The sequence below is a fragment of the Spermophilus citellus genome, assembly GCF_964194105.1.
Source record: "Spermophilus citellus genome assembly, chromosome: X".
In the NCBI taxonomy this organism is placed as follows: domain Eukaryota; kingdom Metazoa; phylum Chordata; class Mammalia; order Rodentia; family Sciuridae; genus Spermophilus; species Spermophilus citellus.
The window spans coordinates 32041078-32059369 of NC_138190.1; the positions used below are offsets into that span (position 1 = coordinate 32041078).

General features: G+C 41.5%; 1 protein-coding gene across 2 annotated transcripts in view; it reads right to left on the reverse strand.

Annotated features, from left to right (window-relative positions):
• SRPX (sushi repeat containing protein X-linked) overlaps positions 1 to 18292 on the reverse strand; it is a 103418-nt gene that overhangs the window by 83636 nt on the left and 1490 nt on the right. The gene's annotated exons all lie outside the window — the stretch shown is intronic.

An 18292-nucleotide genomic window follows, 5' to 3' on the forward strand; every position in this document is an offset into this window, starting at 1 on the left:
AACATCCTAAGTGTATATAGCTCAACGTGTGTTTTTTTAAGTATTTATTTATTTTTTAGTTGTAGTTGGACACAATACCTTTATTTATTTACTTTTATGTCGTGCTGAGGATTGAACCCAGGGCCTCGCATGTGCTAGCTGAGCGCTCCACCGGTGAGCCACAACCCCAGCCCTCATTGTGTTTTTATATAGGAAACTTCTAGCAGGATACCGTGGCACATGCCTGTAATCCCAGTGGCGGGGAGGCTGAGGCAGGAGGATCATGAGTTCAAAGCCAGCCTCAGCAACAGAGAGGCCCTAAGCAACTCAGAGAGATCCTGTCTCTAAATAAAATACAAAAAAAAGGGCTGGGGATGTGGTTCAGTGGTCAAATGCTCCTGAGTTCAATCCCTGGTATAAAAAAAAAAAAAAGATATAGGACTCTTCCAGCATTCTAGAAGTTCTCCTTGTGGCCCCTCCCCCCAAGACAACTGCTATTTTGACTTCTAACATTATGAACTAGTTTTGCATCTTGGTCTTGAACTTCAACTAAATGGAAGTGTCATGTGTATTTTTTTATGTCTGGATTCTTCCACTGAACTATATGTGTGTGAGATTCATCATTGTTGCTGCATGTGGAAACACATTCCTTTCCACTTGTTATTTCTTTAAAAATCATACACATCACCAGGCATGGTAGGACATGGCTGTAATCCCAGCAATTTGGGAGACTGAGACGGGAGGATCGCTAGTTGGAGGCTAGCCTCAGCAAGTTAGTGAAGCTCTAAGCAACTTAATGAGATCCTGTCTCAAAATAAAAAATAAATAAATAAAAAAGAGCTGGGGTTAAGCACCTTGGGTTCAGTTCCCAGTACCAAATAAATAAATTAAATTAAAATTAAAATCACACATATAGAAAAATATCGTGACATTTATATCAAATGACTAATAGTGGCAACTTCCAAAAAAGAGAATGGAGTCAGGAGGAAAATGAGGGGTGGGCCTGCCTTTAACTTTTTTCCTGTAATTTTAAAAATTGATTTATTTAATATATGACAGCAGAATGCATTACAATTCATATTACACATATAGAGCACAATTTTCATATCTCTGGTTGTATACAAAGTATATTCACACCATTTCCTGTCTTCATACCTGTACTTTGGATAATAATGATCATCTCATTCCACCATCATTTTTAACCCCCTACCCCCTCCCTTCCCCGCCCACCCCTCTGCCCTATCTAGAGTTCATCTATTCCTCCCATGCTCCCCCTCCCTACCCAACTATGCATCTGTCTCCTTATTAGAGAAAACATTCAGCATTTGTTTTTTTTTGGGATTGGGTAACTTCATTTAGTATTATCTTCTCCAATGCCATCCATTTACCTGCAAATGCCATGATTTTATTCTCTTTTGTTGCTGAGTAATAGTCCATTGTGTATATATACCACAGTTTCTTTATCCATTCATCTACTGTAGGGCATCTAGGTTGGTTCCACAGTTTAGCTATTGTGAATTGTGCTGCTATAAACATTAATGTGGCTGTGTCCCTGCAGTATGCTGTTTTTAAGTCCTTTGGATATAGACCAAGGAGAGAAATAGCTGGGTCAAATGGTGGTTCCATTCCCAGATTTCCAAGGAATCTCCATACTGCTTTCCATATTGGCTGCACCAATTTGCAGTCCCACCATCCTCGGCCAACATTTATTGTTGTTTGTATGCATAATAGCTGCCATTCTGATTGGAGTGAGATGGTATCTTAGAGTAGTTTTGATTTGCATTTCTCTAATTGCTAGAGATGATAAGAAGTTTTTCATATATTTGTTAATTGATTGTATATCATCTTCTGAGAAGTGTCTGTTCAGGTCCTTGGCCCATTTATTGATTGGGTTATTTGGGTTTTTTTGGTGTTTAGCTTTTTGAGTTCTTTATATACCCAAGAAATTAGTGGTCTATCTGATGTGTGAAGGGTAAAAATTTGCTCCTAAGATGTAGGCTCTCTAATCGCCTCACAGATTGTTTCTTTTGCTCAGAAGAAACTTTTTAGTTTGAATGCATCACATTAACTTTTTATGCCTCTGAATATTTTCACACTGAGCATGTTCTATTTTTATAATTTTTTAAAAGCACTACTAAAGCACATTCATCAAAGGGAGTTGCAGCTTGCCTGAAACATCAAAAGGACTATTTTATTCTATTTTTGAAGTACTGAGGACTGAACCCAGCTTTGCTCTATCACTAAGCTCCATCCCCAGCCCTTTTTATTTATTTTAAGACAAGGTCTCACTAAATTGCCCAACTGGCCTTGAACTTGAAATCCTCCTGTCTCAATCTCCCAACTCACTGGGATTAGAAGTATGTGCTGCTACACCCAACTCAAATGAACCATTTTAAAGATAAGCAGAACTATTCAGATCACAGGGCCAAGAAAAGTAAACTATAACATAAGAGTTCTGTTTTCTTCCCCAAATGAAATGTTAAAATGGAGGCTGTGAGTTGCCTCATCTATTTCTGTTGAATATCTAGGTCTGGGTGGTTTTCTCATCCCTCACTCCCCTCTGTGGCCCTCAGCCACCAACTCATAATGGAGGTAGAATAACTTAGTGGTTCCTCCTACCTCACCTGCAACACTCAGCGTCACCAAGACTTTCAAACTAAGTGACAACACAGCAGTTACAAACCTGAGAGCAAACAAGGAAAAGTGTTCACATGCAGGCCCAAGGTTGTGTCAACTGTAGCCCTGAGAAAAATGGCAAAGGACAAGTTCTGGAATGAGAGGTAGTGAGATGAAGTCTGAGAATTAAAGAGCAGTTCCTCTGTGCTGAGAGCCATAACCTCTAATCTAAATGCTTCCAGAAGCTGGGTGCAGTGGCTCAGGACTGTAATCCCAGCAGCTGGGGAGGCTGAGGCAGGAGGAACACAAGTTTGAGGCCAGCCTCACAACTTAGCAAGGCCCTCAGTAACTCAGTGAGACCCTGCCTCTAAATAAAAACTAAAAGGGCTGGGGATGTGGCTCAGTGGTTAAGTGCCCCTGGGTTCAATCCCTGGTACCAATAAATAAGTAATAAATAAATACTTCCAGGGGCTTTCCCACAGACAAAAGGTTACTCACTGAGAGCTAAGATAGAAGCAAAAAGCCATTTGGACTTGGCTGGCCTAGAAAGATGAGTCTGGGATTTGGGTGAGGAAATTTTCAGAGGAGAGGAGAGTATTCTGAAAGAAAGAAATGTGCAGAGGAGAAGAGGGAAATATCCTAAGGGCTCTTCCCCAGCTTTCTTCATATTTTAATACACAAAAGCACATTTTAAAGAACATATGTTTGCAACAGTCAAAGGCTGGTGGCTTTCAACTTGAGGAAACTTTTCTTCAGCAAGTATGCACACAAACTGCTTGGAGGGACAGATGTAGGACAGATGATTCTACCCCAAGATTGCCCCCCTTTGAACACACAGTAGTCATTGCCACCACTAAATACTTTGATAAATTCAATGTCATGTTCCCAAATGTTCTCTTCTGAGATTAAAAACACAGTTGTCATTAAAAACAATAAACACAAAACATTAGTCTAATGAGATACTTTGAGAAAATGATGTGGAAATGTCTACACCAATGGTCCTCATACTGGAGTGTACATCAGAATCATTTAGGGGATTGACTAAAACACAGATTTCTGGGTCCAAGTTCCCCCATGCCCTACTTCTGGTTCAGTAACTCTGGGGTGAGGCCTGGAAATTTTTATATCTAATATGTTCCCACGTTGCTACTGGTCTGGGGACTGTACTTTGAGTTCTGTAGTTTTCAGCCAGATGCAGTAATGCAGATCTGTAATACCAGCAGCTCAGGAGGATGAAGCTGGAGGATCAGAAGTTCAAAGTCAGCTTCAGCAAAAGTGAGACCCTAAGCAATTTAGCAAGATCTTGTCTCAGAATAAAAAATAAAAAAGACTGGAGGGCTGGGGCTGGGGCTCAGCAGTAGCACACTTGCCTGGCATATGTGAGGCACTGGGTTTGATTCTTAGTACTGTGTATAAGTAAATAAAGGTCTATCAATAACTAAAAAAATATTTTTAAAAAAAGGCTGGAGATGTGGCTCAGTGGCTAAGCACCCCTGCATTCAATCCCCAGGTATGAAAAGAGAGAGAGAGAGAGAGAGAGAGAGAGAGATTGTGGTCTTCGTTATTTCTCCCTGTCCTGTCTCAGAGAGTAACAATAAACATTAGCATATCAATGACTATGAGCAGTTGTATTGTACAATTAAAAAAACCTACTTAATCCAGTGTCTTTAGCCATTTTGTCTTGCTACAACTGTACATCTGAGACATAGCAATTTATAAAGGAAAGTGGCTTATTTTGGCTCATGGTTCTGGAGCCTGGGAAGTTCAAGACTGGGCAGCCATATCTGGTATGGGCCTCATGATGCTATAACTCAGGGTGAGGAGAAAGGAAGGACAAGCGGGTGGATGTGTTCAGACACACACACGCACACACACACACACACACACACACACACACAAAACAGTAGCCTCACTTTGTAATAACCCATTATTAACAGGGACTAATCAATCTTGTGAGAACAAGAACTCACTCTCATGAGAAAGGCACTAAACCATCCTAATAACCTAATCACCTCTTGAAGGTCTCACCTCCCAACATCACCACATAGGCAATCAAATTTCAACATGAGCTGGGCATAGTGGCACATGCCTGTAATCCCAGCAACTCAGGAGACTGAGGCTGGAGGATCACAGGCAAAAGGCGAGCCTCAGCAACTTAGTGAGACCCTCTCTCAAAATAAAGAATAAAGGAGGGGCTGGGATGTAGCTCAATGATCAAGTGACTCTGAGTTCAATCCCCAGTACCACTTAAAAAAAGAAAAAGAAAATGTAAAAGAAAGAAAGAAAAAAAAGAAAGAGAAAGAAAAAGGAAAAGAAAGAAAGAGAAAGAAAAAAGAAGAAAGAAAGAAAGAAATTCAACAAGGGTTTTGAAGGAGACAATATTTATAGCATCCAACATTTCCCAACCTCCCCAAATTTGAATTTTATATAATGCATCGTGCTGTCCATAGAATATCTATGAACCTCTTTGAGAAGCAATGCTTCATGGAAGTGGGTAGAAGGCGGTGGAGAGCTGTGGGTCATACCATGTATCAGAATCCTAGCAGGGGAAGCAGATGTGGAGGGACCACAGCCTGTTTCCAGAAATCCAGGCAGCATTAAGGAAATCTGTCAGCAGGCAGCAAAAGCCAGTCCCTTTGCAGCTTGGATTAGGACACTGGGTCTTAGTGAACAATCGGCAAGAATAAAACAAGGACCTAGTTTCCAGAGGGTTTAAGATCTCCAGATGGTAAAAGCCTCAAACCTGAAGAATGAGACACCCAGCTCTGTGCCACATAAATTAACAGTACATTATATAAGTGAGTTACAACATGCTGGCCTCAACCTCCAACGTGAATCCTGAGCTGAGCTGCATGTTGGGGAAGAAGCAATTCCAAACACTTAGGCCTTCTGTTAAAAGGTAGGTTCTGATTTCATAGGTCTGAGTTGGTGTTCAAAATTCTACATTTCTTTAAAGCTTTCAGGTGAAGCCAGTTCTGGGATCACACTTTCAGTAACAAGGCCTCAGGTTAGGGGTTGGCAGAATTTTTCTGTAAAGAAGAGGGATGATTTTTTTTTGTAGCTTTATAGGCCATATGGTCTTTGTCAAAACTACTCAATTCTATTATATCACCAAGTAGCCATAGGCAAATACTGAAATGAATAAACACAGCTGTGTTCCCATGACAAGGAAATTTGAATTTTATATAATTTTCATGTGCCACAAACTAGTATTCTTCCCTCCAGTTTTTCAACCACTTAAAAATTTTTAAAACCATTCTTAGCTCAACTGATCATATAAAAACAGAAGGAGGAGCTGGGTGTGGTGACACATGCCAGTAATCTCAGAGAGTAGGGAGGTTGAGACAGGAGGATTGCTATGATCAAGGCCAGCCTCATCAATTTACCAAGGCCAATTTAGCGAGATCCTGTCTCAAAATTAAAAAAAAAAAAAGGTGGGGGGTGGGGTTGGATATGTGGTTCAGTGGTTAATTAAGTACCCCTGGCTTCAGTCCCTGGAACCCGCCCTCTCCACCAAAAAAAAAAAAAAAAAAAAAAAAAAAAAAAAAACTGAAAAACAAATGGAGGACAAATCTGGTCTGCCTGGACTAATTTGTAGACTCCCCACCCACCCCAGATTACTATCCCCCCAGATTACTCTTCCCTATCCCAGATCTATCAAATCAAAATCCAGAAGTGGGGCCCTGGAAACCTCATTTTATTAGACTCCCCAGGGGTGACCCTAATTCTTCCCATACCCCCCAAAAGGCAACAGGTCTCCTTTAAATGTTGGTAGCAGCTCACTCTTTCTGATTTGCCAATTTGTGGAGTCTGGGGGGCTTAATGTGAAGGGCTGGATGTGCTCACAACCTCCCCACTAGTTTCACTGTCACCCATTCTCCAAGGACCTGCTTCCTCCTTAACCCCCTTGGCATTGACTTCTGATCTGAAGATATGTAGTCCTTCTGTCTCTGGTGGTTGTTCAGTTCCAGCAATGCTCAGCTCTGGGACAGGGTCTAGTTAGAAAGGCAGAGGTTAACAAGGAACATCTTAGCTGCAGGGAAAATCCCTGCAAAGGGCCCTGTTACCGAGCCAGCTGAAGGGTAGGCCAGGCAGGGCTGCACTCTGGCATGAGGACTTAGAAGGGATGAAGTCAAGGTCCCCTGAAGGGTTTGTTTTTGTTTTTGAGTTAGGGAAGGGAGAAGAAACCTAAAGGCTGTATGTGCTTATCTCAGGAATGTGGGGGAACTTAGGAAAGGAAGTCTAGCAGATTCAATGATGAAGGGAAGTGAGACAATGTGTGGCAGTTACAAACAGGCCAGCCACCCTGTCTTGGCAAAGGGTTGAACTCACTTCATCAGACTAGTACTGCTTACATTTCAGTGTGTCTAGGAATCATCAGCAGGATCTTGTTAAAGTGAAGATGCTGATTCAGTAGGTCTTGGGTGGGGCCTGAGCTTCTGCATTTCTGACTTGGTACCAGGTGATCCAAGGCTACAAGGATCCTGCTGACATGCAAGCACACCTTTTCATTCTGTTTTTCTTTTAAATAGTCAAAAGGTGGCTGAGTGTGGTGGCACATGCCTACCATCCCAACAGCTCAGGAGACTGAGGCCAGAGGATCATGAGTTCAAAGCTAGCCTCAGCAATTTAGCGAGCCCCTAAGCAGCTTAGTGAGACCCCGTCTCAAAATAAAAAAACTAAAAAGTGCTGGAGATGTGGCTCAGTGGGTTAAGAGCCCTGGGTTCAATCCCTAGTACCAAAACCAAATAAATAAATAAATAGTCACAGGCTTCAAAAAGCCTGGGGCCAAACCACTGACATTCAGGACTGCAAATATGATTGTCTAGGGAGGTCCCTGCACCACAAAAGCCACTGTCACACCCACCAAAACAGCAAGCAGGGTTTCAACTCTAATTTGCCCTCCCACTCTCCAAATCTTGAGTTCCGGGCCTGCCTCTATCATAATTTTCCTAACTAGCCCCAAATCTGTCTCCTGACCAAGCCCTGTGTCCATAGAACTACTTGGGAATCCTTTTCTAATTCACTCAAAGGTGCATTATTGGCTAGCAGGGTCCCTGAACTCAGCAGTGAGAAGGGGCAATTGCCACTGGCTGACTCTTGCCAGTATCCCACCATGGTTGGCGGAGAAGATACAAGTATCTTCAAACCTTGAGTGGAAGCTATTAGTGAGCTGGGATAAAATGATCTCATTTAATTTTTAAAAAAGACAGAAAATATAAGGGTTGGAGAGAACGTATAGATAGTAGGATCATCTTGCAGTTCTAGGGGGAAGGTAAAAGGGTGCAGACTAATACTTCTTAGAAAACAGTCTAATAGTTTCTCAAAAGGGTCAACCTAGAGCTACCATAAACCCCAGCAGTTCCATTCCTAGGTACATACCCAAAAGAAACAAGAACATCTATCCACATAAAAACCTGTACACAAATTTTCATTGAAGTGTTATTCCTGTTAGACTTAAAGTAGAAATAATCCAAATGCCCATTAACTGAACATATGAATCAAATGTGGTATATTCATAGAATGGAGTTTGTTCTCTCTCTCTCTCTCTCTCTCTCTCTCTCTCTCTCTCTCTCTCTCTCTCTCTCTCTCTCTCTCAGTGCTGGAGCTTTAACTCAGGGGTGCTTTATCATGGAGTCACATTCCCAACCCTTATTTATTTATTTATTTAAAGACAAGCCCCTCACTAACTTGCTGAGGCTGGCCTCAAGCTTGCAATCCTCCTTTCTTAGCCTCCTGAGCTGCTGAAAATTCAGATATGCACCTCCATGCCTGGCTTAGAATGGATACTTGACCATAAGAAGGAATCAAGTATTGATGCATGTTACAATGTGGATAAACCTTGAAAACATTATGCTAAGTGAAAGAAAGGACAAGCATTGAATGATTCCACTTACATGGAATGCCAAAATCAGAAAAATCTATAGAGACAGAAAATAGACTATTGGTTGCCTAGAGATAGGGGTGATGAGGGATAGGCAGTGAAGGCTAAGAGACACAGTGCTTGTTTTCAAGGTAATGAAAATGTTCTAGAATCGACCGTGGTAATGGATATACAATTCAAGGATATACTAAAACCACTGAACCATACAGTTTAAATGAGTGAATTGTGTAGTATGTGAATTATGTCCCAATAAAGCTGTTAAGATGTCATCACAAATCAGGTGAGGAACTCAAAACAAGTAGTATAGAAACAAAGCTTTGTGGACCCTGATGTCCTCAAAAGGGAGCAAGAACTGGCTTTGGAGCAGCAACTTCTCAGAACTGTTGAGAAACATTCAAGCAGCCTCAGATATAAGACCTGAGAGTGCAGCCAAGTGTCCACATAAATAACAATGCTGGGCTGACCCCTGGTCAGGGGGCTCAGTTAATGCTGCACTGTGATTTATTCTTGTAAAATCTAGCTCCAACAGATACTTTTCCAGGAAGTACTAGATTGCACCCTTTTGCCTTCCCCCTAGGACTGCAAGAAGATCCTACTATCTGTACAGCTCAGTCTGCTTCTAACTCTCTGGGTGACCTTCAAGTGACTGAGACCAGAGGCTTCTCACTAAAACACTGAGGCCAGAGGATCTTACTGTCTTGGACATCCTCTTAATCTAACACTGCACAGTTCCATGAATTAGGGAACCCATGTAGCACAGCCTGGGTATGGATGAGAGAAACTTTTACAGGAATCTACGCAGGACCTGACACACCCACCCAGGGGCTCAGAACTAGCCAGGGGCATGATCCCCAGCAGAAGCCACCCATACCCATGGAGAGTCTCCCAGGTACCAGGTTCCCTGTTAGGTCATGAGGATAAAAAAAGGAACAAGACTTTAAAACCTGCCCATATGGCATCAGATTTATGAGTGGTTGATACTGAAACACTGTAATTTTTCCACTTGAAAAGATGAATTAAACTCTAAGTATAAACAGAATTTCAATGTTTGCTATCAAAAACATTGGAAACTGGGCCCAATGGTGCACGCCTGTAATCCCAACAACTCAGGAGGCTGAGGCAGGAGGACTGTAAATTGGAGGACAGCCTGAGCAACTTAGTGAGATCCCATCTCAAATTAAAATAAAAAGGGTTGGGGGGTATAGCACAGTGGTAAAGCACCCTGGGTTCAATAAGAAAGAAAGAAAGAAAGAAAGAAAGAAAGAAAGAAAGAAAGAAAGAAAGAAAGAAAGAAAGAAAGAAAGAAAGAAGGAAGGAAGGAAGGAAGGAAGGAAGGAAGGAAGGAAGGAAGGAAGGAAGGAAGGAAGGAAGGAAGGAAGGAAGGAAAGAAAACAGAGAAAGGAAATGTAACTTTGGCCTGACAAATGCTGAGTCATTGGCAACATGTCTGTCAGAGTCCCTATAAGGAATGGCCACTCTGGGAACAGTTTCTGAAGGTGGGGGACATGGCCACACCACCACTTCCTCATCATTCCACAATATGCCTGCAAACCCTTGGTTCAGTTCTCATGGCCCTAATTTAACTGGTGTTTCGAACATTCTTGGATGTCTGGAATTGGCAGATCCATTCAGCTTAGCCACCCACACCATAAGTGGCAGGCCAGGGTTAACCATTAGAGGATCTGGGGGAGTAACTAGCATGGAAAAAGTGCTCATTAAGCACAACTGGATGGATGTTGCAAATAGTCAGTGACAGCTGGAAAAACAAGTCACTGGTTCGTGAAGATGATACTACAGGTCAGTAAAAGAGCAGGACAGAAAAAGTATTGCAATGATATTTCAAAGCCAAGGCAGAAAGTCTGCCCTCAATTTCTATGTTTGGATCTGTCTATTACTCATAAAAAAATTTTTTTAAAACCAATATACGCAATTTACAACCTCAAGTCTCTGGGATAATCTAAACCATTATATCCAAACCCATTTATCTTCTCCCTGGAGAACAATGCATAACAAGGCATCCAATATGAGCTAAGTATTACGGGTGAGTGAATCATTCAGCTGAGGAATGAGTGCTCCAGAGGTTTCTGAGGCCAGAGTGCGCCATGCTCCCCGTAAGAGCCAGGTGCAATCAATTATCATCTGGAAACCTTGGGCATTTAACAGTGCTACCAATGACTTTTGTCTTGCGCAAGCTTTTCCCTGAAATTTTTGTCTGGAAAGCCTATCCCCAGAATTCCCTGATGTTTCTAAATGTCTTAGAATAATGTCCTGGGTGATATGATATCCAAGAGTCTCAGCAATTGACTCTGCCCTGCCTTGTTGCCTGTCCAGTTGGATTCTTTGGTTCAGGGTACTGTTAATTTCCACTGACATTTTGCTATCTTGCATTTCTTTTCCTTTGGAAAGTATCATCTTGGAAATTCTCATTAAATTCTGCAGGGATATTTGAAATAGAATGGTTCCATTCACAATTACTTCAATTAATCAATTGATCAATTAATTAATCAATTGATTCAAGATCCTTTCCCAGATCCCAGACATTGTCCTGAGTGGGAAGTATAATAAGTTGCCAGATCACAACTGAAAGCAATTAGAATCACTAATTATATCTGTCTTGTTGGGTTTTGCTATTTATTTATTTATTTTTTACCCTTTTTTTAAGGTGTTGGTGATTGAACTCAGGGCCTCATACATGCTAAGTATGCACTCTATCATTGAGCTACACTCCCAATTTGGTGCTGGTTTTTATTTATTTATTTCTATTTTTTTTTTTTAATTTGGGGGTACTGGGGATTGAACTCAGAAACACTCAATCACTGAGCCACATCCCCAGCCCTAGTTTGTATTTTATTTAAAGACAGGGTCTCACAATTGCTGAGGCTGGCTTTGAACTCAAAATCCTCCTGACTCAGCCTCCTGAGCTGCTGGGATTACCCAGCTGGTGCTGCTTTTTAAATGAGTACTGGAAACTGTACAACTGGCTATAACTGGAAAGGCCACCTGCTCATTGATTGAACATTTTCCTACTCTGGTAATTTCATCTGACTTTGTTGACTTCTGTGTCCATGAAATGCACATGTTTTTTCATAGAATTCATGAAGATGATCTAGTGATAAGTGCTTCTCAATTGGGGAAGATCCTTCTCCCTAGAAAAAGGACAGCCATACAGATTTTCATTTCAATTTGAAAGCGTTCTTAGGGAAGCCCGCAGATGATTTAACCTTCCTTGAACCTTTAAGCATTGCCATCTGGGCATCAGCATCTCTTGGCATCAACTTCAGTATCCAGGTCCAGTATGCCTGTGTGTCTCTTCTTTGTACCCCTAAGGCCAACTGACTCATTTGTATTATAACATTTGCCAACTGAGATAACTCTGTGTCTATTTTCCCATAAGACAGGTAAATATCAAAGAGAAGGAATTATATACCTTCTTCATCCTTAAATCGCAACCATATTAACTATTTCATCATTTATGTCCACTTTTAATCTCTGACTAGAGCCCAGGTTTCATGAGAGAAAGCAGAAATTGATTCTATTTCAAAACTTAAGTTACCCAGAGAAGGAGCAGGATTAAAAGACCACATTCTCCTCCCCCCAAAAATGGCCCACAGAAATTAGCAGTCAAGCCAGGTGTGGTGATCCACACCTGTAATATCAGCTAATCAGGAGGCTGGCACAGGATGATCACAAGTTCAAGGCCAGCTTCAGCAATTTAGTGAGGCCCTTAAGCAACTTAGTAAAACCCTGCCTCAAAATAAAAATAAAATGATTTGGGAATATAGGTCAGTGGTAAAGTACCCCTGGGTTTAATCCCCAGTACCAGGAAAAAAAAATAGCAGTCAAGAAATCACACAGTTGAGAATTAAGGGGCTGGCTCGAGAATCTCTCTACAAACTGGAACTTGGGAGAGGTGATTATTCACGCTGATATTTTGGAAGTGAATCTTTAGCCTGAATATTAATCATCATTTGGCTGCTACAAATTTCATCCGATGCTATAGCCTGGCAAAAGTAAACCTTCTTCTGTTTAAACTCTCTCTTCACTTTCAATTGCCAATTTCAGTTGTGTTCGCTGAAAGGGGAATTGATGTAGCACACATATTTGCATTTACTAAGGAAACCATTCAACTACTTTGGAAAGGCCTGGAGCAAAGCATCCAACAAAAATAATAAATGCAAACTCCAGCTTGTGGCTGCTCTCAGTCTCTCAACTTACAGCCCCCAACAGGGAAAGTTATTGCTTAAACAGAGAGTGTTCATGGATTTAAAAGGAACCTCTGTAGACAGCAAGCCATAGTGTCTATGTAGATTCATGGTGGCACAAGGCCCTGTTTACCTGCACACATTTCTTTCAGGTTCATTCCCATCTAATAGACCAACACTGGAGTTGCAGGGTATAGTTAATTCAATAAGCACAAATATCCACTTGGCACTATATAGCACTGCTAGGCATCATGGGAAATACAAATAAGGGCAAGACATACCACAGCCCTGCTTTTAAGAGCTCAGAATCTATGAAAAGCAAGAGGAGTGCAAAGATTATTATAATGCATGGCATATGTGATAAATACCACCAGAGAGCCATGAAGAGCTGTAGGTGTTTAAAGAAAAGCAGAAGGTTTCTCATTTCAGAGCTCAAAGAAAGGTTTGGGGGGCTGGGATGGTAGCTCAGAGGTAGAGTGCTTGCTTAGCATGTGTGAGGCACTGGGTTAGACTCTCAGCACCACATATAAACAAATAAATAAATAAAGGACCATCAATAATTAATAAAAATATTTAGAAAAAGAAAGGTTTCAGGGGCTGGGGATGTGGCTCAAGCAGTAGCGTGCTTGCCTGGCATGCATGCGGCCCGGGTTCGATCCTCAGCACCACATACCAACAAAGATGTTGTGTAACTAAAAAATAAATAATAAAATTCTCTCTCTCTCTCTAAAAAAAAAAAGAAGAAGAAAAAGAAAGGTTTCAGGGCACGGGGGGGGGGGGGGGGGGGGGTGTGACTCAGTTGTATAGCACATGCTTAGCATGTACCAAGATCAAAGTTTGATCCCCAGCAATCACAGAAAGAGGAAAGGTTCCATCAGAATGTGTGTGTGTGTGGTGGGGTGCTGGATAATGGGAAGAATTTGGGCAGACAAGTGGCAAGTTGGGGGAGGCATTCCAGGTATAGGAAAAAGAGTCTGACAAGAAGAAGGAAATGTAACTCAAGTTCTGCAAGGACCAGGTAGTCTATTTTTGCTGGGTTATAGGAAATTAGGGGAGAGGGGCTCGAAAATTAGGCTGGAAGCAAACTATATACCTGAAGATAACCACACAGAGAGAGGACAGGGATCTGCTGCTCTGAGTTTCCAAATAGTGCTACAATTATCAAGAATACAAATAATAATAAGTGTTGGCAAGAATGTGGGGGACAAGGTACACTTGTACATTGTTGGTGTGACTGAAAATTAGCGCAACCACTCTGGACAGCAGTATGGAGGTTCCTCAAAAGCTAGGAATGGAACCACCATATGATCCGACTATCCCACTCCTTGGTATTTATCCAAAAGTTCCCAAATCAGCATACTATAGGGATCAATGTTCAAGGCAGCTCAATCCACAAATGTCAAGCTTATAAGCAACCTAGGTGCCCATTACCAAGATGAATGGATTCAGATGAAGGGGAACAGAGGGAGGGAGGAGGAAAGGGTAAGAAGTACTGAGGACTAAATCAGAGCAAATTATATTTTGTGCTTGTATAATTATTTCCAGATGAACCTTAATATTATGTATAACAAAAAAGGTGCTAAGTCAATGTTCTTAAAAGACCAGTATCTGGCTAAAGGAAGAAAAAAATGAGTTCAAGTGAGAGACTCAAAAGGAAAATATTACAGCAATAATATAAAAGAGAAGGGCTGTGCCTTGATTATGGTATGAGGACTGATGAGGTGGGAAGGTTTCAAGTTGGCACTTTAATGATGGTTTCTAGAGTCTTATTCAGCTCACAAATCTGTGAAATGAGAAGTAGTAACAACAATGTACTGTACCAAAAGTGTCATCAGTGAAGACAATGTCAGACAAAAACGGCCTGCACTCCCTAACACATCTCCTTTCTGTTGCAGAGTAATTTTGTCAGCTGATTACATGTTTAAACCCAAATAGAAATTTCTAGCCTGCTCCTGGTGAGACTTTAATTGTATAGCTTGAGCCAGGTGTTTTGCTCCTAATACTTATCTCGAAATGTGACATTTCAGAAGACTGCCTTGGCTGATACGATTTGCTTTGGTGTTTTGCAAATCTTGCTCAGTTTTTCTCACTGGTGAAGCAAAGCTACTTCACAAGTTTTCTCCACCTAAGAATATTCTGAAAGCCTTTCTTAGGTGACTTCGGTGCTCATTCCCTATCTTTGGCTCTGCAGATGGAGATGGAGTGAATTTCCAAAATCTCACATGTAAGTAAGGAATAGAATCAATCAAAATTCCCATCTCACAATCAATCAACAAATATATGAAAAAATGTTCAACATCTCTAGCAATTAGAGAAATGCAAATCAAAATTACTCTTAAGATTTCATCTCACTCCAGTCAGAATGACAGCTATTAAGAATACAAACAACGGGGCTGGTGTTGTGGCTCAGTGGTAGAGTGCTTGCCTAGCATGCATGAGGCACTGGGTTTGATCCTCGGCACCACATAAATGTAAAATAAAGATATTGTGTCCACCTAAAAACTAAAAAATAAATATTAAAAAAGAACACAAACAACAATAAGTGTTTGTGAGGATATGGGGGAAAAGGCACACTCATACATTGCTGGTGGGACTGCAAATTGGTGCAGCCAATATGGAAAGCAGTCAATATGGAAAGCAGTATGGAGAATCCTTGGTAAAGTGGGAATGGAACCATGGGATAGCTTTTGACCCAGTTATCCCACTCCTCAGTCTTTACCCAAAGGACTTAAAAACAGCATACTACAGGGACACAGCCACATCAATGTTTATAGCAGATCAATTCATATTAGATGAACTGCGGAACCAACCTAGATGCCCATCAGTAGATGAATGGATAAAGAAAATGTGGTATATATACACAATAGAATATTATTCAACATTAAAAGAGAATAAAATCATGCCATTTGCAGGTAAATGGATGGAGTTGGAGAATACAGTGCTAAATGAAGTTAGCCAATCCCCCCAAACCAAATTCTGAATGTTTTCTTTGATTTAAGGATGCTGATTCATATGTGGTTGAGATGGGCATGGGAGGATTAGATGAACTCTAGATAGGATAATAGGGAGGGAGAGGAAGGGAGGGGGTATGGGGATAGGAAAGACAGTGGAATGAGATGGACATCATTCCTAAGTACATGTATGAAGACATGAATGGTGTGACTTTACTTTGTGTACAACCAGAGATATGAAAAATTGTGCTCTATTTGTGTAATATGAATTATAATGCATTCTGCTGTCATATATAACAAATTAAAATCTAAAAAATTCCCATCTCAGCAACATGCAGTGGCGCATGCCTGTAATCCCAGTGGCTTGGGAGGCTAAGGCAGGAGAATTGTGAATTCAAAGCCAGCTTCAGCAACTTAGTGAGGCCCTAAGCAACTTAGTGAGACCCTGTCTCAAAATATTTTAAAAAGGGTTAGAGATACAGCTCGGTGGTTAAGAGCCCCTGGGTTCAATCCCTAGTACCAATTAAAATAAAAAATAATAATTCATACAATAAGAAATGCTAAGATATGGGTAAAAGGAACACTTTTACACTGTTGGTGGGATTGTAAATTAGTACAACCATTATGGAAATTAGGATGGAGGTTCCCCAAGAGATTCCAAATGGAACCACCATTTGACCCAGCTATAGCACTCCTTGGTATTTATCTTAAAGAATTCAAAAAGTCAGCATACTATAGTGATACATTCGTACCCATGTTTATAGCAACAATATTCACAAGAGCCAAATTATGGACCCAGCCTAGGTGTCCATCAACAGAGGAGTCGATAAAGGAAATGTAGTGTATATACACAATGGAGTTTTACTCATCCATAAAGGAAAATGAAATTATGTCATTTGCAAGAAAATGGATGGAACTAGAGACCATTATGTTAAAGGCATAAGTCAAACCCAGAAAGTCAAAGATCACGTGTTTTCTCTCATATGTGGGAGCTAGAGAGGAAAAGGGAAGAGAAAGGTGGCAGGGGACTGGGGGTGGGAGATGCCTGCCATGTGCAACTAGAAGGGAGACCAGTAGAGTAGAGGAAGAGGAGTGGGGAAGGGAGGAAGAGAGGGAAAGACAAAGTTCAACTCCCTGGACTCAATCCTTGGTACCAAAAAGTGAAATTAATTAATTAATTAAAAAATAAAAAATAAAAAGGGCTGAGGATGTAGCTCAGTGATAGAGCACCCTGTGTTCAATCCCCAGTATGAGAAAAACAAAACAAAAAAACCCTCCATCATCTCTCATAAGCATACAAACACAGTCAAACACACACAATTTTTTTAAAGATTTTTTTTTGAGAGAATTTTTTAATATTTATTTTTAGTTATTGGCAGACACAACACTCTTGTTTGTATGTGGTGCTGAGGATCGAACCCAGGCCGCACGCGTGCCAGGCAAGCGCACTACCGCTTGAGCCACATCCCCAGCCCCTAAACACACACAATTTTACTAGTAAATCTCCGTAGACTTTCTGTGTTTTTTTGGTGGACACTGCATCTTTGCTAGGCTGCAAAGAATAAATCAGAGAGCCAGAAAAGCTGCATCAAATTCGAAGATGGAAGAACTCCAGAGACCTTCCAGGGGTGGGAATGGGAATGATTTATTCTCACTCTGACAGATTTGCTATAAAAGCTCAGATGATTACATAATTGGGGTGCTGATGAGGCCCTGGATCACTACCTCCCTCTTTTAGAAGTTCCAGATTCAAAACTGCTTACTTTCTCTCTTACTAGAGACATGATGTACACTCTGAAGTGATAAAATCTGTCACCCACACTTAGGGTAAACTCAATGGATGTGATCTGCCTCTGGACCCATGGGTCGGGAGAGTTCTCCCTCCCCAGCCTTCCCAAACCTCTGGCTTGGACTGAAATCTGCTCCTTTGGATTCAAAAGCCCCAGCAGAGCTCATTTCCCAACATACCCCAGAGGAGTGCATTTCAAGCTGCTCCAACTGGCTTTAGTTCATCTGTTGTCCGAGTAGACTCAGAGGGCAGGTTAGGAATCAATGGAAGTGGTGACAAAGAGGAACACAGTGGCTCCTCGAGGAGGGGACCTGCAGACTGGCAGAGGGAGCCAGGGAAGCCAGGAGCAAGGCCCAAAACATGAAGAATAGTAAGTGTCCCAACTGGCAAATGTGTGATCTTGTGGGTGCTGGGTCTTGGCAGCAAGCTATACTATATAAGGGTAGAAGCTGAAAGAAAGGAATGGGGAGGGCAGAGCAAGGGGGGTTAGGGTCTGATTGAAAAGGAGAGGAGACTCCTGCCTGAGAATGGCTCAGCCAGAAGCTGAGATTCTGAGGGTGGCTCACAGGTACCTCCCAATTCAGTGTGAAAGGTTCCACCTTCTCATCTCCCTAAAAGCTGCTCCTGGTCCACTTACTGACCTCCTCTTCCCCTAAAGGTTCATTTTATCCTCACTCCTGCCAAAGCAGGTGGGAGTGGGGACACCAAAACACCATGAGAATCGCAGTTGCCTGGCACTGAGGATGATCTCCTTTCCACTTTGTTGCGTCAGTTCCTACAAAAAAGCTTAAAACTTAGAAGCATCAGCTCAGAGCCCAAATGTTCCTGTTTATTAATCTACACATTTGTTTTACACATTCATTCATTTGGA